This window comes from Enhydra lutris, unplaced genomic scaffold (genome assembly GCF_002288905.1).
Source record: "Enhydra lutris kenyoni isolate GAN:26980312 unplaced genomic scaffold, ASM228890v2 scaffoldscaffold21, whole genome shotgun sequence".
Taxonomy (NCBI): Eukaryota; Metazoa; Chordata; class Mammalia; order Carnivora; family Mustelidae; genus Enhydra; species Enhydra lutris.
In genome coordinates this window covers 18045314-18072153 of record NW_019154105.1, presented here as the reverse complement: position 1 = coordinate 18072153, position 26840 = coordinate 18045314, and positions in this window count along the sequence as shown.

Below are 26840 nucleotides of genomic sequence, written 5' to 3'. Positions count from 1 at the left end.
TTTAGATAAGCTATCTAGCTGATCTCCCGCTACCTGAAGTAGTCTCAGCCTGCTACTTCTCCGCCATCTTGACTCCTCCCCCCTATTTTTAACTTTTGAGGAACCTCCATACTGTCTTCCAGAGTGGCTATACCAGTTTGCATTCCCACCAGTAGTGAGAGAGAGTTCTCCATTCTCTGCATCCTCACTGACATATTTTGTTTCCTGTACTGTTAATTTTAGCCATTCTGACAGATGTAAGGTGGTATCTCATCATGGTTTTGATTTGTTGATGGTGAGTGATATTGAACATCTTTTCATGTGTCTGTTGGCCATCTGGCTGTCTTCTTTGGCAAAATGTCTATTCATGTCTTCTGCCCATTTCTTAAATGGATTATTTGTTTTTTAGGTGTTGAGTTTGATAAGTTCTTATACATTTTTGGATACTAACCCTTTATCAGGTGTGTCATTTGCAAATATCTTCTCCAATTCCATAGGCTGCATTTTAGTTTAGTCAATTGTGTCCTTTACTGTGCAGAATTTATCTTGCTGGAGTCCTAATAGTCCATTTTTGCCTTTGTTACTCTTGCCTCCAGAGACGTGTCTAGGAAGAAGTTGCTATGGAGGCATCATATCCTTGATTTCTCATAAGGCCATACCTACAACCATAGACTACAGATGATACAGGAAAGCTGAGGACTCCATATGTATTCAGAATAGATAGTCTTACTATTGGAAGTTTCTATAATCATGAATGATACTTCTCATGATCATTAGTGACTTCCATAAAAATATTACTGAAATCAAATATAATGATATACTAAATATTAGGTTAACAGTTACTTAAAAGCTTTCCTCAATGTGTATATAATCTTATACATATTTGAGTACATGTTATTGTGGCATATTTCTATAAATGTACCATGGAGATTCTAAATGTAGTTGTCACCCAGTGTAAGTGGTTACTATCTATGAGGAATACTGGAGGACATTAGAAATAAATAGAAATAATTCTTAACAAAGTTTTAAGCTTGTTAGAGATATTTTCCTTAAAAAAAGACATAGTACAAAAAGGTAACTTAAGCATTTATATTTTGGATTTGCATTAAATGTAAATGATAAAGCAGGACAAAACAAATAACCAACATAATACTCTCGGTTAAATAAGCTCATAATTTGGAAATGTGTCAATATTGCATTCAAAATATACCCCATTTTGGGCAAATATTTAAAGAAATTATAGGACAGTTAATTATAAAGTTTTAAAATTCAAACCATAAGTGATTTATATTTACTTTGAAATGTTATATAATTATTTCAAATCTACTGGACTTGATAAAACACAGAAAATAGAAATACTAAAAGGATTTCCAAGATTCAGACACCCATATCTTCCAAATTGTGATAAAAGATTTGTAGGTGAAAGTACAGAACTGTACTTAATTGTCTACTTGTTTATTCATTTATTCAATCCTTCATTCATTTACAATTTCATTATACTTGTTAACAGATCATTTGGTGAGCTGATTGAATTAATTAGTTTATTTAGTCTAACTTAGGAATTTCCTAACAGCTCCTGGCTGAATTTTGGTCAAAAATTTCTGTTCTACTTTATAAAAGAGATCATATAGAGGAAAATGTATTGCCTGGGCAGAGTCATATGGTTGTTATTAGTCTGGACTCATATAAATGCTAAAGTGAAAGAAACAATCTACATTTTTCTTTTGTGACTTCAGTTTCACTTTCTGAATGTTCACTCCCCATTCATCCATATTAATTACCTTCATTTACTGATGCATTTGTATTCTCAAACTCATCTTTTGACTTGTTCTTTTGTCACTTTATGTAAGGCAAGTATTTAACTTATTACCAATACATGCAGTTTTGGAATAACAATAACTTTCCCTGTTTAAAGAAAGTCAAGTTTTAAGCAGCTAAAGTGTATAGAATTTAAGGAGGTAGGACGTGGCATTTAGGGAGTATCTATTTCACAGAGGAAAATATGAAAGGAAGAAAAAGAAATAAACATTTATTAAACTCTGTTATGTGCCAGTTACTCTGCACATACATGTATACATTTTATCTTATGTAATGCCCAAAATGATCTCATGAGTTGAGACTTATTATCATATTATAAGTAATATATATTTTTGATAATGAGATATGAAAATTACCCATTTGATATGGTTGCCAAGTATCTGACTACCCATTATAAGAGATTCAGGTTCCATTAGCACAGAATTCCTCTAAGGTAATGCAGGCTACCGTGTGAACAGGTGTCATATGATCCTCTTTATGTTACTCTATGTTAACTGGCAATTGGGAATTGGCACAAGAATGCTGATACTCTGGCTTTAACTGTGAAAAATAAACAGTCCTTTCTCTCTGACCTAGCAGTATTGCATATCCTCTACCACCATTTGTGAGACTGTGGAAAGCTAACTTGTTAGGTTTGAAATAGAGTAAAATCTTAGACCCTTTATGTTCTTGATAATGATGTCAAGATTTAATTGGTAGTTTTATTTCTTAATGGTACATGAAATAATGGTATGTTTAAAAATTAATGGCTTCTTAAGATCCAATGGTATGTAGTATCCAACTATGTATTCCTCCATTTATATAGCATAGAATCAATAGATTTCTAAGAATCTCATCAAGCCATCAAGTTCTTATAGCACGGAGCTGACCAGAACATGGCAGCATCCCAATATTTTCACCTAAAATTAGAACCAGAGGGAAGCCCTCACTTTAGCTTTAGTCATGACCTCTACTTCATCCCTTTTGGAGCTCTGTTTTGGAAAGCATTTGATTCTGGTCCACCTAATCAATGCATATTTTTTAAAAAAAGATTTTATTTATTTATTTGACAGAGATCACAAATAGGCAGAGAGGCAGGGAGAGGGAGAGAGGGGGAAGCAGGCTTCCTGTTGAGCAGAGAGCCCGATGTGGGGCTCGATCCCAGGACTCCGGGATCATGACCTGAGCTGAAGGCAGAGGCTTTAACCCACTGAGCCACCCAGGTGCCCCTCAATGCATACTTTTATTCTCACTTTCCATTCCCACCTTGTAAATAGTCCCCTGGAATACTTTCTTGGAGAAGATATATTTGACAAGGCTGGCTTCAGGATGTTTTGACTATAACACCATCTTCCTTTTATCTTTTTAAAAAGAAATCAGCAAGCCAACTTGTTACTTTAGTGTGAAGCATAACTGTGAAAGGGCCAAGACACTTCTGTCTTAGAGTTATATAGATCTCCCTGTAGACAGGCAGTATGGGAAGACAAATCACCATTACAAGGTTTTGTGGTAGGCGTTGATTAGATAATATTAATGTTAATCTGTTGTTTACTAGCATCTGATTAGAAAAAAAAGAAAGAAAGAAAGAAAGAAAGAAAGAAAAGAAAAGAAATAAAACTACAAAAACCACTGATATCCCTGCCTGGGACATGGCCCAGGGTGTCATTTGCCAAACTGGTGGAAAGTTAACTCAATTGTTTCATTCTTCAGATAATTGTTTAGCTTTGGGCATAAGAAAAAATTCTAGCTATTAAAATATGAGAGGAAGTAGACTGAGGATTTCTGCCAAAGAGACACACTTCTTAAGAACATTGTTGTTTTTTTTTTCTTTTTTTTTTTAAAAGCAATTTTATTTTATTTTTTTTTTTAAGATTTTTAAGTTTTATTTATTTGACAGAGAGAGAGATCACAAGGAGGCAGAAAGGCAGGCAGAGAGGGAGGAGGAAGCAGGCTCCCTGCTGAGCAGAGAGCTGGATACGGGGCTCGATCCCAGCACCCTGAGATCATGACCTGAGCCGAAGGCAGAGGCTTAACCCACTGAGCCACCCAGGCCCCCCTGAACATGGTTTTGAGTAGACATTTGAAGATGACAAAATGTAGCTACCAGATGCAGAATTAGCTTGTAGGCAAAGCCAAAGTACTGAGAGACACCAAGGCAAAAGATTAAATCTCCAAAATCACCAAACTCCACTTACGTCACTCTGTACTGTTCTTAGCAGGTAACTTTTCTGGGCTCACATTTTACATGTCTCTTTTTTGCCCTCCTTCCCTAGCAGGAGTTAAGGGGGTAGCGGAATGGAGGAGGTAGGAACAGAAGATAGCACGTGCACTCTCAGTCACTTCTGATCTCAGCCCTTCTCGTTAATTGCCAGACTACTTTCCTTCTTCCCTAGCTAAGAAGAGGGAAGTCAGCTTTCTTAATTCACATTCAATTAATTGCTGGCCTTTTTCTCCCTTTCTCTCTAATACCAGGTATAGAATTCTTTTAATATTGGAGATTACAGTGTTCTTTTTCTCTGATGTCCTTATGTGGGACAGGAAAAGGAGTATTCAGTGGAAATGAAAATAAGCCAGTCTTTGATATAACAGTTCCTAACTACCACAAATGAATACTCCATGTGTCATATTTCTATGCATGTAATTAGCCAGCATATGTTTTTATTATGTATAGCCTTTTAATCATGACTTCTTTAAACAAAATATGGCTTCATACATTATTTACTGTCTTATGCAATTTGTTAGTTCTTATACATTATATCATTTACTTTTAATAAAGTTATTTTTATACATGTTTTATGGTAGTTGGATGAGAGTTTCAATACATCAGATATTGAAACTCATTTATCAGACCATCACAGTTATGATCTGATTGAGGTTTTTTTTTCCCATTTTGCAATTTAATATTTGCTTTTATTGATAATCAGAGAAGCACTTACGTATAAAAAATAACTTTCCCATTTCAGCTATCCTAGGTGCATTGTTCTGTAGGACATAATTCTCTTTCATAATCACAAAAGTGCCTCAAAAGAGAGTTTTGTACTATTTCTTTTAAAAGAGTCTTTTGAAACGTAATATTTTCATGACCACATATAATTTCCTGGAGCCTTTTCATCAAAGGCTAAATGCTAGCTTTTATCTCACTCACTTGATACAATTTTTCACATTTTATGTCACAGGTTTTAATTTTCCTTCAGCAACTTTATTTTTAAACTTCAAATGGTAGTAGAATTCTATGTAGCTTCCAAACCACTGATCAGGCTATTATAAGCAACACCTTGTTATTCATCGTGGGCCCCTGTGTTACTTTCTTTCACGCTCGCCACAGTTACAAATGGAAGAAGGGTTAAGGTGAGATCATTTCAATCACTTTGAGTATGAATGAATAGTGACCTCTGCAAGGTAAAGCCAAAGCTTAGAATTTGAGTATGGCAATGAATACAGGGACCTGTTAATTCTAAGGATGCCCACCAATGAATAAGCCAGAACACGTTTAATATTAGGGATTAATATATAGTCAGGCAAGCCTCAAATAGACTTGGAGATATGTTTCAACCAAGTTCAAGATTCAAGAAGCTGTTACCACTATTCTTTAACATACTCTTAATATCCTGCCAATATAATAATATTGTACACAATAAATGGTAAAAAAAAAATCATTTACAAATGATATAGCATTATATTTGTTAGAAACTGCATCTCACCTGAGAGTCCTGAAAAGCAGTGGCTTATACAAAATGAGAATTTATTATTATTGTTATTATTTCTGTACATTAAAGACTACTGGAGGTAGAAAGTTTAGTATTGGTATGAATTTCCTGACATCATTGAAGAATAAGGCTTCTTCTAATTTTTGTTCCATCTTCTTTAAAGCATGATTATTCTTCATGTTTTTAAGATAGCTACTGGACCTAGCCATTATTATCTAGCTTGGGCAAGAGGGATCAGAACAAAGGTAAAGGAGAAAAAAAAAAATCATGGCTTGGTGAGTCTTCCTGTTATTTAAATGTATTTTTTCTAGGAAGTCCAGTTAAGAATTTCCATTTACACAGACTATATCCCACAAACATCTTATTCTCCAAGTGAAATGGAGAGATAGTTTTAAAATTTACATTGATACATCAAATAAAATCAGGGATCTCTTAGTAACGGAGATGAGAAGGACCATTGGGTAAGGACAAGGTAGTCTCTGCCACAATTAAGTATTAAAAAACTAAAGTGAAGCAATGGAAAATTCCTGTAAATAATGGGAATAGTTAATATGCTGATTATATCTAAGATAGATACACACAATCTAAGTGTATTTTTCTAAGGATTTATTTACTTGTTTCAGAAAGGGATAGAGTGAGAAAGAGAGAGAGTGAGAAAGAGAGAGAGTGTGCACAGTGGGAGGCAGAGGGAGAGGGAGAGAGACTCTCAAGGAGACTCCCTGCTGAGCAGAGCCAGACTCAGGGTTTGATCTTGGGGCCCTGAGATCATAATCTGAGCCAAAATCAAGAGTTGGCTACTCAACCAACTGAGCCACCCAGGTGCTCTTAAATGCATTTTTATTATGCCAGCTGTACTCAGAAGTTAAATTGTGGAAAAATAGCAAACACTACCAAAAATTCCTAAATATTTAGAAATCACTCTAAAAAGAAATACATGACACTTATTTGAAGTTCTTCACCCTCTCTGCTGAGAAAAGTAAAGAAAGTTTTAATAATGTAAGACACATGCCATATCTTTAAATAAAAGACAAAATGATTTAAAAACAAAAACAAAAACAAAACACCTCCAAATGTGTTGGTTCAGTGTAAAACCAGTGAAATGCCATTTTTCCCCTCTTCATCTTGTTCTCAAAATTACCAAAACAAATAATAAAGGGAGACTATTAAGATGTTTTTAAATGTTACAAGCATAGATTTGCCTTACCAGATATAAAAATGTGTTGTTATAAAAACAAAATAATGCGATTATGAAAATAATATACAACTGAAGCCAGATCAATAGAAAAGACCAAACTGTCACAAAACAAAATACAATATATGTATATCATATTGTATTTATTATATTCTTACTATATAATAAAGACATTACATTACAAAATACAATATATATGTATATTGTATTTATTATATTCTTACTATATAATAAAGACATTACATGTTATAGGAAAGAAGTAAAAGTTTCTGCAAATGTATGGAACAGTGGTCTTAAAAATAAATAATCAAGGGGTTCCTGGGTGGCAGAGTTGGTTGAGTGTCCGACTCCTGGTTTCAGCTCAGGTTGTGATCTAAGGGTCATGACATTGAGCCTTGATACGGGCTCCCTGCTCAGCACGGAGTCTGCTTAAAATTCTCACTGATTTCTCCCTCTGCCCTTTCCCCCACCATGTGCACACTCAATCTTTCTCTTTCTCTGTCTGGAATAAATAAAGAAATCTTTAAAAATGTAATTGTCATGTGATATGATGAGCACTAGGTGTTTGTTATATGCAACTGATGAATTATTAAACTCTACATCTGAAAATAATGATTCTCTATATGTTGAATTTATGTTGAATTGAATTTAAATTAAAAAATATAATCAAGTTTGACCATTGTTATATTCAAAACACCCAAATCCCAGATGAATTAAACAATTAAAATTAAAATACACAAACAACAAATGAATTTAAAAATCCAGAAAACACTAGTAATTAGCTGATTTAAAATTAAATTAAAAAAAAAAAAAAGCTTTCTGAGCCTGTAGCTGAAAATTATAAGGAAAAGACTGATGAATTTTCCAGATTAAAACTTTAAAAAACTTTCTCCATGTTAAAATAGAAAATACCTGAACATTCAGAAACATATTTAAAATAAAACTGACAAAGAAAGTAGACATAGAGGCATGACTGAAGTCTAGTCACTGGGCAATGGAGTATATGTCACAAAAATGATTAACTGGGAAATATTTTGTTGATAGTGTAGTATAACTAAGCACAGCGATGCAAAAAAACTGAGGATTTTGGAGGGGAAGGGGTGGGGTGGGGTTGGGTGAGCCTGGTGGTGGGTATTAAGGAGGGCATGTATTGCATGGAATACTGGGTGTGGTGCATAAACAATGAATCCTGGAATACTGAAAAAATAAAATAAAATGTAAAAAAAGCCTTAACTTCAATTTACCTAAGACTTATAATTGGCAGGTTTTTACAACATATTAATAGGTTTTCTCAAGGTAGACCTCTCTCTAACATGTGCACAATTTCATCACTGTGAGTTTTATTAAATCATGGCCAAATCATAAGTTCTGCCCAGTAGCATATGCCCTGAAGAACATATAAAATATAGGGTCTACAAACTTGTTTATCTAGTTTATAACCTTTCAAGTTTTGTTATTATGTTCTTCCCAATAGTGTATTTCAGCTTAATATAATTTACTGCTTTGCTGCCATCCAGGAGATTTCTATAGTTCTCATGCTTCTATTTATTCTTAAAGTGCCTACATGAATATATTTTATTTCAACAGCTATAAAATGTCTGCTAGCTAGTTAGAAATCATTACATTTTGGAAAAGAAAACCACCTCTAAATCAAATTGAATATGCATGGATCTTTAAAAGGTCTGACCTTACTTAAACAAATGTTACCTTAACAAAGCAATTGATTTCAAGGAAGATCAATTATGATAAAAATCACTAACTCCAAAAGAGAAAACTTGTCTTTGAAAATGAACATGACATGATTTCTTTGAATTCTAATACTATGTATGCCATTAGAAAAATGAAATGCCTTTACCACAGAGAAGATACAGAAATGTATATGAGAGAATTGATCAGGTAATAATTAGTTTCTTGGTCTTTAACTTCATTATTGTTATTCATGGAATAAATAGATCTTATGTGCCAGAACTAGGTCTTTTTCTAAATTTTATAAACTGTTTTTTTTTTTTAAAGATTTTATTTATTTATTTGACAGAGATCACAAGTAGGCAGAGAAGCAGGCAGAGAGAGAGAGGAGGAAGCAGACTCTCTGCTGAGCAGAGAGCCCGATGCGGGGCTCAATCCCAGGACCCTGGGATCATGACCCAAGCCGAAGGCAGAGGCTTTAACCCACTGAGCCACCCAGGCGCCCCTATAAACTGTTTTAAAGGAATAACTACCTTTATTCTTAGGGAAAAAAAATTAATAAGACTTTTCTTGACTCAAAAAAATAACTGATTTATCTTGGTTAATGTTAATTCAAGACCTAAGTTGATTACTTTGCTGGATGTATTATTTTTGAACATATGAGCGAATAAAATACTCCTTCCAGATAAGAGAGTTGCTTATTGATATAAATTATCTATGGTTTATCTTTACTATTATCAAAAGAGTGGCAAAAATTATGATTTACACTACTGTTTTATTTGTTGAAAATAAAGCCGAGCCCCACAAACCAATATATTTAAATGACAATTAAAAGCTCACTCAAAATTTGAATAGCAATTAAATGGTTAAGCCTTCTTTTCCTTTTCCCACATTTCTAGCTTAAGCAAATTTTTACACAATATTTTAAATTTGATAGATATTTTAATAGGTGTTAAATTTGTTTTGTTTTCTCAAAAATCTTATTCGCAACAAAATGTCTTCCCTTTTTTTTAAAGGAAAATACTGATATGTATAATCGCTCACTGCTATGCTGTGTAGACTGTCAGAGTTATAAAATAATGAGTTTGAAATGATTAAATAAAAGCCTTTCCTGAGTTGCTATAGTGTGAAGACCAAAAGAATAAGCTATTTTAATGGGCTTGCAAAAGAAATGTTATGATGTCCCTATTTCTGGCCAATGTGGACGTGTTTTCTGCATGGACCTTGTCTAAGTTTGCTAGGGCTGCCATATCAAAGTACCACAGATTGGATGGCTTAGCCAACAGAGATTTATTGTCTCAGAGTTTTGGAGGCTAGGAGTCCAAGATCAAGATGTCAGCAAGGTTGATTTATTCTGGGGCCTCCCTCATGGGCTTCTAGATACCCATTTTCTCCCTGTGTGTTCACATGGTCTTTCCTCTGTGCCTGTCTGTCTTAATCTCTGCTTCATATGACATCAGCTATAATGGATTAAGTCCCAATCCCACCCAATGACCTCATTTAACTTTAATTCGCTCTCTAACAGTTATATCTCCAAATATAGTCATATTCTGAGGTTCTGGGGGTCAAAACCTCAACATATGAGATTTGGGGGGACATAATTCAGCTCATAACTTAACTCTGGCAAGACATGAATCTCCCTGCCAAAGGAATTTAAAATATCTCTATCATCATCACAAAACCGTGCATGACAATGAGAATGCTGACTAGGGAAGAAAGAATATGGCTTGTGATTAACACGAACAGACTAAGAAAGCTGAAATTAAAGAGTAAAAAATACGCAGCCATTTCTTTCAACTAAGGAAGTTGGCAGCCACCATTTTGGATAATACACTGGCAGTAAGGAAACTGATCTGATTAGTCCCACCAACGTAGGTGAGTGCTGTTATATTCAGTATTTGTTTATGACCAGGATTCCCAGATGGTCTCAAGAATCTGAAGAGTATCAGGTGACAAGTGCTCTGGCATTCCAAAGCGAGGCACCGCACACCTATGCCAGACACGCAGATAAAGAGGCCTAAACTCAGCTTTGCAGTCCTTGGTTCAATATCTACCCCAACCTCGAAGGCTGAGCTTGGGAAATAGAAGGATGGTTTCCTAGGAGAGGCTTGTACATGTTTAACAAGGGGTAGAGAAGATTGTGCTTTACCTCATTTGAAGTCAAGCATGAGGATCTTGATTTGGGGGGCCTGTAGTTTGGGAGCATAGTGGACCAGTATTAGATACATATTCGAATGTCTTCCCTACTCACATTCTCCCCTCCAGAAGTTAAGAGGCAAGAGCCTGGCCAAGAAATGGCCTAGAGCTACAGAGTAGGGTGCTGAATTAAGAAAGTAACTGTGGTCTCACTCCCAACAAAATGCATCAAGGTTAAGTGTTTCCTTTTGATTAGATTTGAGACATATGCAAAAACGACAGCTGCCCTTGGATCGTCTTAGACACTGTCCCAAAGCACAAGACACCGCAAGAATGAAAGAGAGTAAAGAGAACCATTAACACTGGTCCATGAAAGAAAGAGTTAGCTTTAATTACCCACCTGACCCAGAATGTACCATGACCCTCACGACAATACCAGTCATGTGAATTCTTCCCACTAACATCATGGGCAAGTTAGGGAAGGACAGAAATTTAAGCTTGAAATGTAATTCAAAGTTCTATTTCATATAATGTACTTTTGAATTGTGTACATGAGATTAGGGTCATAACTAAAGGTAAAGAGAGAGCTTTTATTTTTAAGACCCAGGAGATAGGTTTGGAAGCCTGCCCAATATTTCACTCAGGGACAGGAAAACATAAATAAAATTAAGTTCTGTTCAAGTCTTTGGAATTTCGGGCCATTCTTTCAAGACTCCTTCTTGCCTGATTGTTCATGAAACCTGACGTGCTAATATATTTTAAAAAGGTGGTCAGTTCATTTCCATATCCTGGTGGATTTACCTTGTGTTTCTCTGAGTTCAGTTTTTTTCATGATTTCCACATGGTGCTACAGTTAAGCCTTCATCATCTGCAGTGCATGGAGTGAAGTGAAGTCAGCATGTTGATTTGAAGGTGAAGGATGGCACTCTGTTTATGCTAGGTTCCCCTAAAGAACTTTTCACTTAGGCGGTGCCTGGGTGGCTCAGTTGGTTAAGTGGATGCCCTTGGCTCAGTTTGTGATCTCGGGGTCCTGGGATCGAGCCCCATGTCAGGCTCTGTGCTCAGTGGGGAGTCTGCTTCTCCCTCTCCCTCTGCCTTTCCCCTGTTTGTGCCCTTTCTGTCTCTCTCAAATAAATAAATAAAATCTTAAAAAACAAAACAAAACAAAACACACAGCTTTCCAGTTAGATTGCAACCTGTGGTCTTCTGCAGTTTTTAGCAACACACAGACACGGTCTTCATCTGCCCTGCCACCCTGTAGGTGCTATATCTGAGAATCCACCGAGATGCTTATACTGCTGTCATTCATTCCAGATCAGGCAGGTTTCACTGGGCTACCTCTAGGGATGGCAGTCACACCTTGACTGGTTTCTGCAGTGGTACAGACATGACAGGTTTGCACTCCCCTTCCCATCCTCACCCACTGCTAGTATTTATGGAGAAAGGTACAGAAGGAATGACATACTCTCTCAGTTTTCAAGGAATCAATTCTAGTACATCTGCTTTTTTAAGAACTGGAACTTGATTTCTGTCCTTTCACCAAATAGGTTGGAAAATAATAACAAATTTCCTAAAATAATAAATGCACATTCTATTGTAAACATCTTGAGACAAGCTATAACCTATTCGTAATAGGAAATGATGCTGTGAAACTTTCAGAGAGAAGTCTATGCTAGATCAGGATAGAGAGAATGATTTTTTTTTTTTAAAGATTGTATTTATGTATTTTTTTTTTTTTTTTTTGACAGAGAAAGATCACAAGCAGGTAGAAAGGCAGGCAGAGGTGGGGGGGGAAGCAGGCTCCCTGCTGAGTAGAGAGCCCGATGTGGGGCTCGATCCCAGGACCCTGAGATCATGACCCGAGCCGAAGGCAGAGGCTTAACCTACTGAGCCATCCAGGTGCCCCGAGAGAATGATCTTAACACCAGTTAAGGATCATCAAATTTCCTTACTGAGAATCTGAAAATGGATTTGGGAATTTTCTAAATCTCTCTCTCTCTCTCACACACACACACAAACACACACACACGTACACATATTATATTTAACTGTAGATTTTTCTCATTACATGGTCACAATCCTTTCAGTTTCAAGAAATCCATGTATCAGGTGCCTGGGTGACTCAGTCAGTTAAGCATCTGCCTTTGGCTCAGGTCATGATCCCAGGGTCCTGGATTTGACCCCCACATCAGGTTCCCCGCTCAGTGGGGAGTTTGCTTCTCTCTCTCTCTCTCTCTCAAATAAATAAGCAAAATTTTTTTTAAAAAAGAAATCTATGTAACATTTTTATACAGTCATATGTTAAAAAAAAATCCTTGAGGTGGAATTCCTCTGACTACAAGAATGAAACTTTTGTACTGAAAAGTGGGTAGAACCAGGTAAACAACATGTATAATAGAACAATGTCTTCAAGGGGTTTAATTCCATCTTGGTATTAACATAATAGACAAATACATTCCATGGTTATAATTGTGTATTTTAAGATGGAGAGCTTAATTAAGACTGGCAGGTGAGTTTTTCCCCTGAAGCAAGTATATTTGTAAAAAAAAAAATACTAAAAATGTTAGCAAAGGTAGACAGCCATCTTAATTCGCACACAATCTGATGAATATTAAATACTTTGGAAAGATGGCATGAATCGGCACTAAGGCCTAATTGATCTTGACTGAACACATGAAAGTCTTCACTATTGACAGAATTGATTTGAGGAGTTAGGACTGGAACCAGTACATAAAATACTCTGGTAAGTAATATTCTCTAAGCAATCGTTAGTCTTCACTCCCTTTGATATTTGCTGTATTACAAACTCAACATGAGGACTATGAGTAAAGAAAATAAACTAATTAAAGAAAAAATGTGTAAACAATTTATAAAGAAATGGTTGGGATTGGAGTGTCTGAACTGCATCTTGAATGCTGTGTCTACATAAGATTTTCTTTGATTTGAGTTTTCATAGCTTTTAAAAAATGATATAAAAGGACAAAATTGTGCAGTATTTTATTCTCCACATTACCAGATATTTTCCGGAAACCAAATGATCATCGAAACAATAAAACGCATTTCCCAAATCTCTACATCCCTCACACAGTAGACGCTGAGGCAGAGGCAGTGATAAACAGGTAAAGTAGAAACATATTAGAAGACAATATCTAAAAAGGAAGTAGGCAAACAAAACAATATTCTTGAAATATTGCATGCCATGTCACATTTTTTTTCTTTATTGAAAAATTTCTGTGCCCTGAGAAACTCTTACAAAATTCATCACGTTATGTTTGTGATGGCTGCCGAATGGCAAAATGTGTGATCACATTTTGACAGACTTCAGTAACACGCAAATAGCATTAACATGAGACCCTTGGTCTGAGGCAGCCGACTATGATGTACCAGACAACACTAATCAATCAGAATCTGAGTTCCCTTTGTTCTGACAGGGCTTCCTAATACAAGCCATCAAAAGTAGTTTAAAACTTGATAGTCCTGCTGCCCTGTTTTTAATAGAACAGGTACATACATACCTCAGCTGCTGTCTTTTCCTTTATTGAAAAACTGACAAAGGATCACGCAAGGCGTCTGCCTTAAATATTTGAAACCAACTATAAAGCATCAAAACGTGTCAATAAATGCACCAGTGATGATGTACTGTGAAAAGAAGAATGCATAAAGCTGTCAAAAGGGAAAAAAAAAAAAAAAGGACACACACACACACACACACACACACACACACACCCCAACCAAACTTGAGGAGCAGGACTGAAGTTAGAAAATAATTTTGCTAAGAATGCCAGAAATGTACTGAAAAGAAGTCTGGATTTTAGTGTCAGGAGACCTGACTTCTAGTCCTTCCTTGAGAGCTGTGACCTGGGTAATGTAAGCACGTTGCCAAATCTCTCCAGGTTTTGCTTTACACGTTTAGAAGACAAGAAAGTAGACTGGCTGATTTCCAAGGTTCCTTTCAAAGCCAGAAGCTGATGATTTCTCGTGATTTACAGTTGTTAGAAAGAAGACAAGTAAATTCAAGTTCTTCCTTAACAACCTTCAGATGAGAATAGAATTATCTTCTTTTTTAACTTACAGAAAATATAACTGAAATATAAATGGGCACAAACTCTCTGCAAATGTATTTTTTGCAGCTTCTTTTTCCAACACTGGCTTGATATTTGTCATTATCAACTTCTATAAATAAAGTATTCAATATCATCAAAATTACCATCAGATATTTTCAAGCACTCATGTAGTTATGAAGCAAATGAGTGTGGAGTTTATAACAAATTATTTTCTTAGACTTAATGGCTATTAAGGGGCTCTGTGGGGGTGCCTGGGTGGCTTAGTCAGTTAAGCGTCTGCCTTCAGCTCAGGTCATGATCCTAGGGTCCTTGGATAGAGCCCCGTGTCAAGTTCCTCACTCAATGGGGGGGTCTTTTTGTCCCTTTTCCCCTCCATTCCTCTCATGCTCTCCCTCGTGTTCTCTCTCTCAAATTAATGAAAAATAAAATCTTTAAAAAAGAGGCTCTGTAAATATTTATTGAGTTTCTACTATGTAAGGAACTATTCTAGATTTTAATAATAAAGTGGTAAACAAGACAAGAAAGATGATTATTCTAACTGACCTCACATTCTTATGGAGAAAATAAGAATGGATTAGTAAATTAGTAAACAGACGAAGGAGTAAGAGCATTTCTTGTGATGGGAAGTTTTATGACTTAAGTAAATTGAGCTAGATATATGAAGATGGGAGGAGGATAGTTATTTCTACTGATTTTGAATGTCCTTTATTTTTTAAAAAGATTTTATTTATTTATTTGACAGAGAGAGAGAGAGAGAGAGAGCAAAAGCAGGGGGAGCAGCAGGCAGAGGGAGAGGGAGAAGCAGGCTCCCTGAGGAGATGGGAGCCGATGAGGGGCTCGATCCCAGCACTCTGTGATCATGACCTAGCTGAAGGCAGACGCTTAACTTACTGAGTCACCCAAGCACTCCCTTGAACTTTCTTTATTGTAAGGGTATTTTGACGTCTTTATTATGTGGTTAATAGCCACTAGTTAAAAAAAAAAAATTCAACCTGGATAACAAGTTACCTATTTTCATACTCAACACAGAAACCAGTTTAACCTAATGGATATAACTCTGTGCTGCTCCCCACTGCCCTCGACTATTTTCCACTTATACTTAAAGCTGAAATCTTAGATATCAAAATGGATCTCCAGGATACATCTGGAGATAGAATTTACCATTTTAATTTATGTAGTAGATGATGTGAACTATTTCACATAAATGAAGGAGGATGACTAAAACTAAGTTGATATTTTTTTGTCCTTTCCCATAAAGATCTGTGGTACTGAAATGGGTAAGTGTTGAAGTAATACTATCACTTTTTTTAAAATTTGGTTTTTCTTTATGAGGTACTTCTTCATTTGGAGACACATTAACCGATTAAGAGGGAGAGAGAGAGAGAAACTATAGGTGAAAGCAGTGAAAATTATTCAATAATTAGAAAATATAATATGATCACGTCCAGGTTCAACGTAGTCTGCCAAAGGCCACCAAAGAGTTTTTGTGTTCTCTGTAACAACTGGTGAAACAATAAGCCGTTTAGACTGTTTGCAATTCCCTATTTCATTGTGTGAGTAGGGATGAGGTTTTCCAGGTTATAGTCCCTGTGAAATCCATGTGTTCTATGTCGGAGCTGCCGTTGGGAAGGAGTGGGCTCCATCCTGGGCATCTGCACAGCTTACGGCTTAATAGAGAGTTGCAGGTGCCAAAAGCAGCTGTGGGCTAGGTACTCTCCTGAGTGTATTTTTAGCCTCAGGGGAATTAACAACTTCTATAATGGCATTGGGAAGGGTAATTATTAGTGGTCAGAACCCGAAGTCGAACTCCAATTCCAAAGACTTAACAATGAATAATGTTAGTCGTGTCTTAGGCTTGCATGCAAAATGCTTTACATGTCATTTCAATTAATATTTCTAACAACCCATGCAGGTAGGTATTATTATCACTAGCACAGAGAGATTAAGTAACTTCTTCAAGTGGAGACTTTTCATTTAAATGTAGATTTTTAACTTAAGTTATTCTGTTCTTGGCCACGACGTGGGTCAACAAGTATGTTATTTTGCTTTTGTAGGAGTCATAGATTGTTTCCATCTTGTAACATAGGAATAGTAGGGATGCTTGGGTAGCTTAAATGTCTGACTTCTGCTCAGGTCGTCATCCTGGGCCCTGGGATCAAGCCCTGCATCAGGTTCCTTACTCAGTTACTCAGCAAGGAGTCTGTTTCTCCCTTTCCAACTCTGCCCCTCCTCCTGCTCATGTTCTCTCTCTTTCTCTCTCAAATAAATACATAAAATTTAAAAAAATAGGGGGTGCCTGGGTGGCTCAGTGAGTTAAGCCTCTGCCTTCGGCTCAGGTCATGATCTCCAGGTCCTGGGATCGAGCCCCGCATCGGGCTCTCTGCTCGTCAGGGAGCCTGCTTCCTCCTCTCTCTCTCTGCCTGCCTCTCTGCCTACTTGTGATCTCTGTCAAATAAATAAAATCTTAAAAAAAAAATTAAAAAAAAATAGGAAAAAATAATATTTCCTTCTCCTCATATATAAGAATATAACCTACGTATGCATGCACATATATCTCTCTATCTTGGTCTCTGTCTCTATCTATCTCATCATGTAGCGCAAAGCCTGGATTTTTTTTTAAGATTGTCACATTTTCTTTTTTCATTAATATTTTCTTTTTTTTTAATCATTTTTTAAAATTTATTTTCAGCATAACAGTATTCATTGTTTTTGTACCACACCCAGTGCTCCATGCAGTCCATGCCCTCTCTAATATCCACCACCTGGTTCCCCCAACCTCCCACCCCCCACCTCTTCAAACCCTTCAGATTGTTTTTCAGAGTCCATAGTCTCTCATTGTTCATCTCCACTTCCAATTTCCCCCAACTGCCTTCTCCTAACTCCCCATGTCCTCCATGCTATTTGTTATGCTCCACAAATAAGTGAAACCATATGATAATTGACTCACTCTGCTTGACTTATTTCACTCAGCATAATCTCTTCCAGTCCCGTCCATGTTGCTACAAAAGTTGGGTATTCATCCTTTCTGATGGAGGCATAATACTCCATAGTGTATATGGACCACATCTTCCTTATCCATTCGTCCGTTGAAGGGCACCTTGGTTCTCAATGATAAGTTCTTAATAAGCCACAGTTCATCTTTACTTGTGCAAAGGACCTACTTTGTTCAATTGAAACTGGAGAGAAAAGCAAGAAGTTGGAATCCTTTAGTGACAGATACTTTTGGTTTAGTTTAGGTCTGACAAATCCAATGAACTTACTTAAGACAAAGTCAGGTCTAACTTTTTGTAATATCTCACACCATGGCTAGGCTATAAAAATGTTGTTACCAACCACTTATGGATTTCTACATAGTTATAATTTTTTGCTCATACTGATAATAATACAAAACAGGTGTTACTGCTTTTTTTTTTTTAAAGGTCAGAAGATAAGAGTGTTTAAAGAGGCTAAATGTCTTATCCTAAATCACACAGATAGTGACTGGGAGGGCATGTTTGTCTAAGTGCGAGTCTCATGGTGTTTTTCTAAGCCATATCACCTCTGCAGCAGACGGATCCTAGGGTAGTCCCTGTTCTTCTTTAACCCTTGATGTGCACGACCTTGAGTATCGGTGGGATCTATGACTTGCTGGTGGACAACAGAATATGGCAAAGGTAAGGGATTTCGCAGATGTAACTGAAGTCCTAAATCAGTTGATTTTGCATTAATCAAAAGAGACATGATCTTGGTTGAATCTGATCTAAACATACAAAAGCCCCTAAAACAGAGACTGGGCTTTCTCTGACTGAATCATTCTCATTGTGGCCGTGATGAACTAAGCAGCCATGTTAAAGAAGCCTATGTGGCAAGAAACTCTGGAAGGCCTCAAGGACCCGAAATCACCTCGTAATCAACAGTCAGAAAAAATATGAAACACTGAGTCATATAGCTGCAAGGAAATGAATTCTGCTAACAACTTAAATTACCCTCAAGTGGAGTCTTCCTCAGGCCAGCCTCCAGATGAGAACACGGACTGGCCGACCCATTGATCATAGCTATGTGAAATGCTGAGAAGAGGACCCATCCAAGCTGTACCCAGATTCCTCATGCACAGAAATTGTTAGAGTAACGTGTATTGTTTTAAGTGGCTAAGTTCGTAGTAATTTGTTATGCAGCAATAGAAAACCAATGCAATACCAGAAGTATTAATTCAACTAATAGTTGTGGAGTATTTTCTGTGTGCAAAGTACTATGCTAAGGCCATATTAAATGCAAAAATAAATAAATAGATAGATAAAGTTATTTTCTAGAATTCCTCCTGTAATAGAATCAAGTTGGTACCCTGGTACCCTTCAGCTACTTTTAGGGTACTTGATTAGCCTTTAGAAATCCTTAATAATCAAAACATAACAGGTAGTGGTATCTAACTTCCAAATGCTTTTTTCAAAGTATTTATTTCAATGCCAGTTAGTTAACATACAGTGTTACTTTAGTTTCAGGTGTTCAAATATAGTGATGCAGCAGTTCCATCCATCACCTTGTGCTCATCACAAGCGTACTCTTTAATTCCCATCATCTATTTAACCCATTTCCCCCACCCATATCCTATCTGGTAACCATCAGCATGTTCTCTATAGTTAAGAGACTGTTTTCTTGGTTTGTCTCTCTTTCTTTCTTATTTTCCCTTTGTTCATTTGTTTTGTTTCTTAAAATACACATACAAGAGTAATATGGTATTTGTCTTTCCCTGACTGACTTATTTCATTTAGCATCATACTCTCTAGCTGCTTCCATGTACTATAAATGGCAAGATTTCATTCCTTTTTTATGGCTAAGTAATATTCCATGGTTTATGTAGACCATATCTTCTTTATTCATTTATCAATTGAGGGACACTTGGGCTACTTCCATATCTTGACTATTGTAGGTAATGTTGCTATAAACATTGGGGTGCATGTATCCCTTTGAACTATTTTGTATTCTTTGGCTAAATACCCAGTAGTGCAATAGCTGGATTGTAGGGTAGCTCTATTTTAACTTTTTGAGGAACCTCCATACTGTTTTCCACAGTGGCTGCACCAATTTGTATTCCCATCAACAATGCACAAGTGTTTCTTTTCCTCCACATCCTTGCCAACACTTGTTGTTTCTTGTGTTGCTCATTTTAGCCATGGTGGGGTGAGAGCTCATTGTAGTTTTGATTTGTATTTCCCTGACAATAAGTGATGATGAGCATATTTTCTTAGATCTATTGGCCATCTGTATGTCTTCTTTGGAGAAATGTCTGTTCATGTCTTCTGCCCACTTTTTAATTGGATTATTTGGTTTTTGGGGTGTTTAGCTATATAAGTTCTTTATATGTTTTGGATACTAACCCTTTATTGGACATGTCACTTGCAAATGTCTTCTGTGATCCTGCAGGTTGCCTTTTAGTTTTGTGGATTTTTTCCTTCTCTGTGCAGGAGGTTTTTATTTTGATGTAGTCCTGATAATATATTTTTGCTTTTGTTTCCCTTGCCTTATGGGACATATCTAGAAAAAAAAAAAAAGTTGTTACAACTCTTCCCTGAATTCTAACAAGGATTGAGTTAAGAAAAATAGCTTCCAATAAAGGGATATTAATTTGGATGTGAGTTTTTCTTCTATTTCATATGAACAGATGATATCCAAAGATATCCAAGTTAAATAGATATTTTTTTGTAATTCAAGTTTGGTTCCATTTGAACAGTCTAGCATCTGAATTAAAGTATATCTTGAGGTTCTTTTTCATTTTATCATTTTTTTTGACAGTCATAAAATAATTCCTATGTTCTCTGATTTTGAACAATGTAGTACCTAAGCTAAGGAGTAACGAGATGAAATAAATTCAATACTAATTTACATGGTGTTATATTCCAAGGGATCTTATTTGGACTCTAATCATTGAAATCTTGGGGAAAGAAGATTGTTAAATTCAATTCAAAGGTATATAACATTAAATAAGTATGTTCTTATCATGATCTGAATTTGTGCTTCTTAATTGTCATGAGATTTTCAACACTAATTTTAATTTCAATTTGTTTGCATGCTGTAAAAATCAGTTAAACTGTTCAGGGTATTCTTATGTTATTAGTTATATCAATTGAATTTCCAAGGAAACGTTGAATTCTTACATTGGAGTGATTTTAGATCTTGGGTTTTTGAGTAAGAACTGCAGAAAATATTTTCCTATACTTTGTTGACCTCAAAATAAATACTTCTTATAGAAGACGTCACATGTCTTGGTGTCTTTTTCTGTAATCTAGGTAAAACCTAGATAATATTAAACATAAATATGCTCAGATTGTTTGCTAACATCAAATACAGAAAAAATGCAAATTATCATAAGTAATAAATAAGAGGTAAAAGTTCTGAAGTGAAATTATGCGATAGTGGATGCATAACTATATCTCAGAATAAATGAGGTAGATTAATTATAGAAACACAATAATGGATTCAAATTTTGCCCCCCTTTCAATATTTAACTTTTCTGTTAATACCTACCTTATATATTCCTAATAAAAACAGAATATCAACAAACAACCTTCAGGTAACATCTCACTTTAATGAAAAATATGCTTCCTTAATCTTAATCTCTCAGAGAAAATTTTCTTTTCCCTCACTTCTTTACTTGATTTACATTAAAAATGTATGGCAAAAGAAAAAAAAACACACTTTTCTTTTTTGTTTTAGTAAACCAAGAAAACTGGTAGAAAGCTTTGAAATAGCAACATGAAGTTTTCTTTGTTCTATCTAGCCAATTTTTTATATAAATTTTTAAAAAGATTTTATTTATTTATTAGAGAGAGCACAGAGGAGAATGAGAGGGATAAGCAGACTCCCTGCTGAGCAGGGAACCTGCTGTAGGGCTCAATTCCTGGACTCTGAGATCATGACCCAAGCCAAAGGCAGCTGATTAACTAACTGAGCCACCCAGGAGCCTCCTATCTATCCCACTTAAAGAAAAAAGAAAAAAGAAAAAAGAAAAAAGAAAAAAGAAAAAAACAACCCTCAAAAACCAAAAACCAAATCAAAACAAAAACGAGCCTTTGATACAGCCTCATCTTTTTTCTATAGTCTGTCCCTCCTACTGAAAGTCACTGCTAGGCTTTATTTCCTCCATTATGGAGATCTGTTCATACAGAGTATAATTTTCCCAATTTAACACTTCTGGAGAGCTTTTGCCTCAACAAACCCATCTTTCAAAATCTGAGAGTTGCTGTCCTTGCGTACACATGTACCATCGAGAAACTTCATTTCCAATCAGCTCTCCTAGAGTAGTGTCTCTAGTCTCTGATAAGGTACTTTATGGAATAAAATAGAGGAAAATAAAGGAGGAAGTGAAGTGAACATTCTTTTGCTTTTGGTTTATCTACATTTGGAAGATCTCTTTTTCCATGTAAAATACATGAGAAAAAACAAGAGTGTTTTGCTGCCTTTCATTGTCTTATGGGGTTTTTGTTTCTTGCTTGCTTTATCTTTCTTTATCATTATGGAAGTTTCTCCATGGTCTCTGAATTACTGTGTTTTGCTAGTTAAATCAATAAAACCCTTTATTTGAAAAAAGAATTGCATTACAATGTTGTCAATAATGAATGGTTATTGCAAGAAGGAGCTCAGAGAAAATAATTAAGAGGTGGAAATCTCTTAAGAAAACTGCAAACCAATTGTAGATGTAATCTATTTAATGTAAATGGTAGGGCTTAACATTGTAGAACACCTTCCAGCCAAATAGATTACTAGGCGCTTAAGAATTGTGTCTACTATACTCATGAATGTGTACAGTATTCTTTCCTTTCTCTGAAGCTGTTTTCATGATGAAATATTGGATCTTCTTAATCAAGTTTGCTATGGATTATTTAGGTAAGAAATATAAAAGAATGAATGATCTATTTGAGACAGTTAAATTACATCACAGTGGTTCAATGTGCACATCTCCAAAACTGGGATCTGTAAAGGTTATAACTAGTTCAGGGAATAAAAATGACTCTTAAAAAAAAAAAAAAAAAGTCTGTTTACTCTTCTGTTGTCTCCTCTGTTATAACTGTTGCTTGACTCATTTACCTACTACCACTGCCTCACCTTGTCTTTGCCTCATGCAAAATTCTCATTTGAGCTTTTTCAATCAGAAGAATAAGTCCCAATCCCATATAGTTACTGTGACTTTCTCTTCACCAAACTGAACTGTTTCTAGTTATCTAAGCATCTCTTGTTTTCCTATTTTATAAAATTCAGCTTTCCTAAGATCCCACTTTCATCCTCCATCCTCCATATTGGTAGCAACCAATTCTCTTCCCTCATTTTCTAGAGCGTAAAAATGAATTTCTCTACATGTGTCAAATATAGAAACTTGCATAGTTTCTATATTCAAATGAAAATGGATTTGTAATTAAAATAATTTCAAGGTCTGTTTTTGCTATGTGGACATGGATTAATTGAAAATGGCATGGGGGTAAATAAATTGCAAATATTTGAAAAATGTGTGTTATTCAGAGGAGGATTTGTTTAGGACAGTTCAAGAATGCATTATGAAGTCAGTACGTCCTGACTCTCTAAAAAGAATATTAAGACAATAGAAGTTATTGAAATGTGCTCTAGAATGACTGGTAAACCAAGTATGAAAGCAAGTAAGATTCTCAAAAATGGACTCCAATATACTCTTATTTGAGTGTTGTCAGGATGAGAGTGTAGGGTTACACAGAGGCACAGTCACTCATGTCCTCATTAGATAGAAAAAGGAAGAGGGCATAGACTTTGCTTCTGATTTATTGGTATATTTGAGTTTATATGGCTAATTATAATGGCAAAGAAAAAGGAAAGTTCTTTATGGGTTTCAGTCAGACAAAATAAAAACCTATTACTAAGGATTAAACAAGGAGAGGTAAATAGTATTATCATTTTTCTGGCTAATTTACAGTTTGTGACTTTAAATATATTTCGATAGTAAAGCAGGCATAATTTTAATTCTAAACTTGGAAACTTCTATAAGGCAGAGTAATAAACAAAATTCTCTCAGAGTAGGTACATGCTTATTTTATATCTTTCTGACTTTAAAAATTAATTGGCTCTTAAAGCATGACATTGGGTATATCTCCTTACCAGAGTGGTTGAAAGGGATGATTTAAGGATAATTTGAAGTTACAAAGGGCTTCACAAATTAAGTTAATTCTCCCCTGGGTCAAAAAATATTGTCCTCTTATAAGTGGCAGTTACAATTGAGATGTAGTTAAAATAAGTTAACATAGGGGAAAAAAAATCAAGATTAACATTTTATTGGGCTTGTAGATTGAAGCTAAAATCTCTTCTTCCCTGTGAAAGGCAACACTCTTTAGAGTTATGGTTTCTTAGGGCATACACTTTTCTTTCATCATCATCTTCCCCATTAACAACATCAGCAGCAGCATTTTCATTGTTATTACAATATTAGTCACATTAGCATTCCATATTGAAATATTCTTAGTAAAGCTCTCCAGATACTGACAGGATATGATAGATAGGCTACTTCTAAATAGTTGGGAGTTTTGCCTTTCTCAGCTCTGGTCTATGCGTGAAAATAGTAAAAAGAGGTGTGGAAGGCAAAAGTACATTCTCCTTTGAGATGTCTTTCAGAACGTGACCTAAGGAAGCACTAAGTAACACAGCTCCTTGTCAAATTCTGCACTTAATTTTCTTTTCTCTTTTATTTTTCTGAGCTCTAATTGTAGATTTAATTTTCTTATATTGTTTTGCATAATTGACATTAAGATTTGTCCTGAGTTCCAAACACTAAGTAATACTTAGCTTATAGGTTTTTTAGTTAAAATCTCATATGAAAGAATGCTTTTATATGAAAATCTTGTTACATAACTTTGTTGCTCTAGCTTTTTTCTTTCCTTTTACATTTTTTGAACTGTATGATTCAAGTAATTTGAAAGGATCCCTTTTGCTTATTCTAACTCTAAGAATTTTGTATATGCTTACTAGGAAGACTTAAGACAAATGATTAACTTGGTTTAGTTGTTTATTGTAGAAATATTCCTAAAAAGGACAATTTTTTTTTTCCCAAACAGATTAGTAGTGACACTGTTGAACTTTGAGTATTATGACCTTGGATGATTGAAGATTAAAGAAATCCTCCAACACTTTTATGTTCCTAAAAAGGCCCCACTGCAAAGAACCATCCCTCCTGACATGACCTAGATAAGACTGGTGTACCTATGACAGGGTCAGATACAGACTCTCCAAATTCCCTTTTTTTTTTGTCTTCTAAATGCTTAATTGAACTGTGCATCCTGTTGACCAATCAGAGCAAATCACTTTTTAACCAAACTTTGGTTAAGATTCTTTCCTACCCCTAAGCCCTTTCCTACCCTCAGCCTGACTTATCATACAACCTTCTTAACTCTCTCTCTCTCAAGCTATTTTTGGGGCTTGAGGGTAAAACATTTTCTGATTTAGTATCTGCTATCCTTTCATCCCCCTTCCCTATGCATTTTAGCCTTATTTACTCCTTAAAACATAAAAAAACCTGCCTGCCTGAACTTTGAGATTCTTGCAGGTCTATGGTCAGAGCTTTTTTTCCATTGCTATAGCCTCCTCACCATATTACATTATCTCTTGCCTTCTCTTACAATATTTCTTTTCCTAATAACGTCTTTCCTTACCAATGTCCAGAGTTGTGTTTGACAGCTGTCTGTTTTTATTAGTTAAGGATAGCATTATATTCAACTGGTGCCTTAAATATGGTAAGTGAAAGTAAGGTAACTAATATATCTATAGTAAGTTATTATCAAAAGAATTAATACCTAAATTACTGGGTCAATTATCAATGTATCAATTGTTTAACCACCCCTGTTTACCCTGCTTTGTGATACCAGAGTTGGGCTCCATCAACCACTTTGCCAGCTGGCCAAATGCTAAGCTTCATCAATAGCATTAGAGTAGTCCTGTGGGTGCTAGTAGGAAGAAGATATTTTCTTTCCAAGTTTAAGGTCTCTATTTTTATTATTGAGCCTGGGACTCTAGGAGCCTATGCAGATAAGCTTCAGCCATGCTCTCAGGCCATGTTCTTCCCACCAGCAGCCCTCCTGAAGACTCCATTCGGCCACACTTTGAGAGCTGGTTGCTTCTACAGACCATTGTCAGCTCAAGCCTTCTGACAAGTTTCTTCCCCACCCACAGGTTGTGTATTTTGTGGCAGCTGTGCTCTCTTTCAGACGTCCGAATCCGGCTGGGCAGTGGTGTCTCCTAGTTCTTAGATCCTTAATTGTGTCTCCTCCCCAATCTAGAGAAAGTAGCTGCTTTTTTGTACATGTGTCTAGATCTCTCAAAGTCCACTTGTGTTACTTTTAATAGTTAACCACTTTTTACTGGTAAATAATTTTTATATTAAAATTTATATTTTCTAATAACCAGTTTAGTTTCCCTCTCCCTAACTGCCTTGACAGATATAAGGGGTGAGTAATAAAATATTTTGCAAGTATTCTTGTCCTCAGTTTTCAATATTTGTAGTCTTAAACATTCATCCAATCTTATCTATCTCAATAAAACTTACCCACTTAATGAACCATATGCCCAACTGTTTAGAAATCTGGAAGTCATCCTGGTACTTCCCTTTCTCTCTTCATCTAAATTCAGTTCACCATCAAATCTTGTGCATTCTATGTCCTCATGTATCCCACATTGTAAACTTTTCCAATTTCTCTCTTCTGTTCCACCATCCTACATCACTAATAGGCTCTTGGGTGGTTCTCTTTTTGGTATTATTTCTCAATCAGCTTATACAACACTGACAGACTGATCTTTTAGAATACAAATTGGATCATGTTATTATCTAATTAAAACATCTCAATGGTTTACCACTGCACTTATGATAAAATTAAAATTCACTGACATACGCCCATAGGCTACTATCGTGATCTGACTATTGGCTACAACTTCCCTCATACTACTTTACACTGTCTTGCCCTGTTTCTCTCTCTCTTTTGGCACCAAAATGACATTTTTAATTTCAGCGTAAACCATAGTGTTATTTTGGGGGGGATCATTTGAAATGTCACTGAAATTCACCAGTGTATTTCCAACAACACACATTGTTCACCCCAAGTGACAAGAGTGGACAGCTCTGTGCTGTGCTGACAATGACAACTGCCTGATGACTGCCACCTGGCTTCAAAGACCGTAAAACACCATTGATTTTGAGACAATAGGAAAGTGAGGTACAGTAAAATGTGGAAAAAACACCATTGATTTTGAGACAATAGGAAAGTGAGGTACAGTAAAATGTGGAAAAAACACCATTGA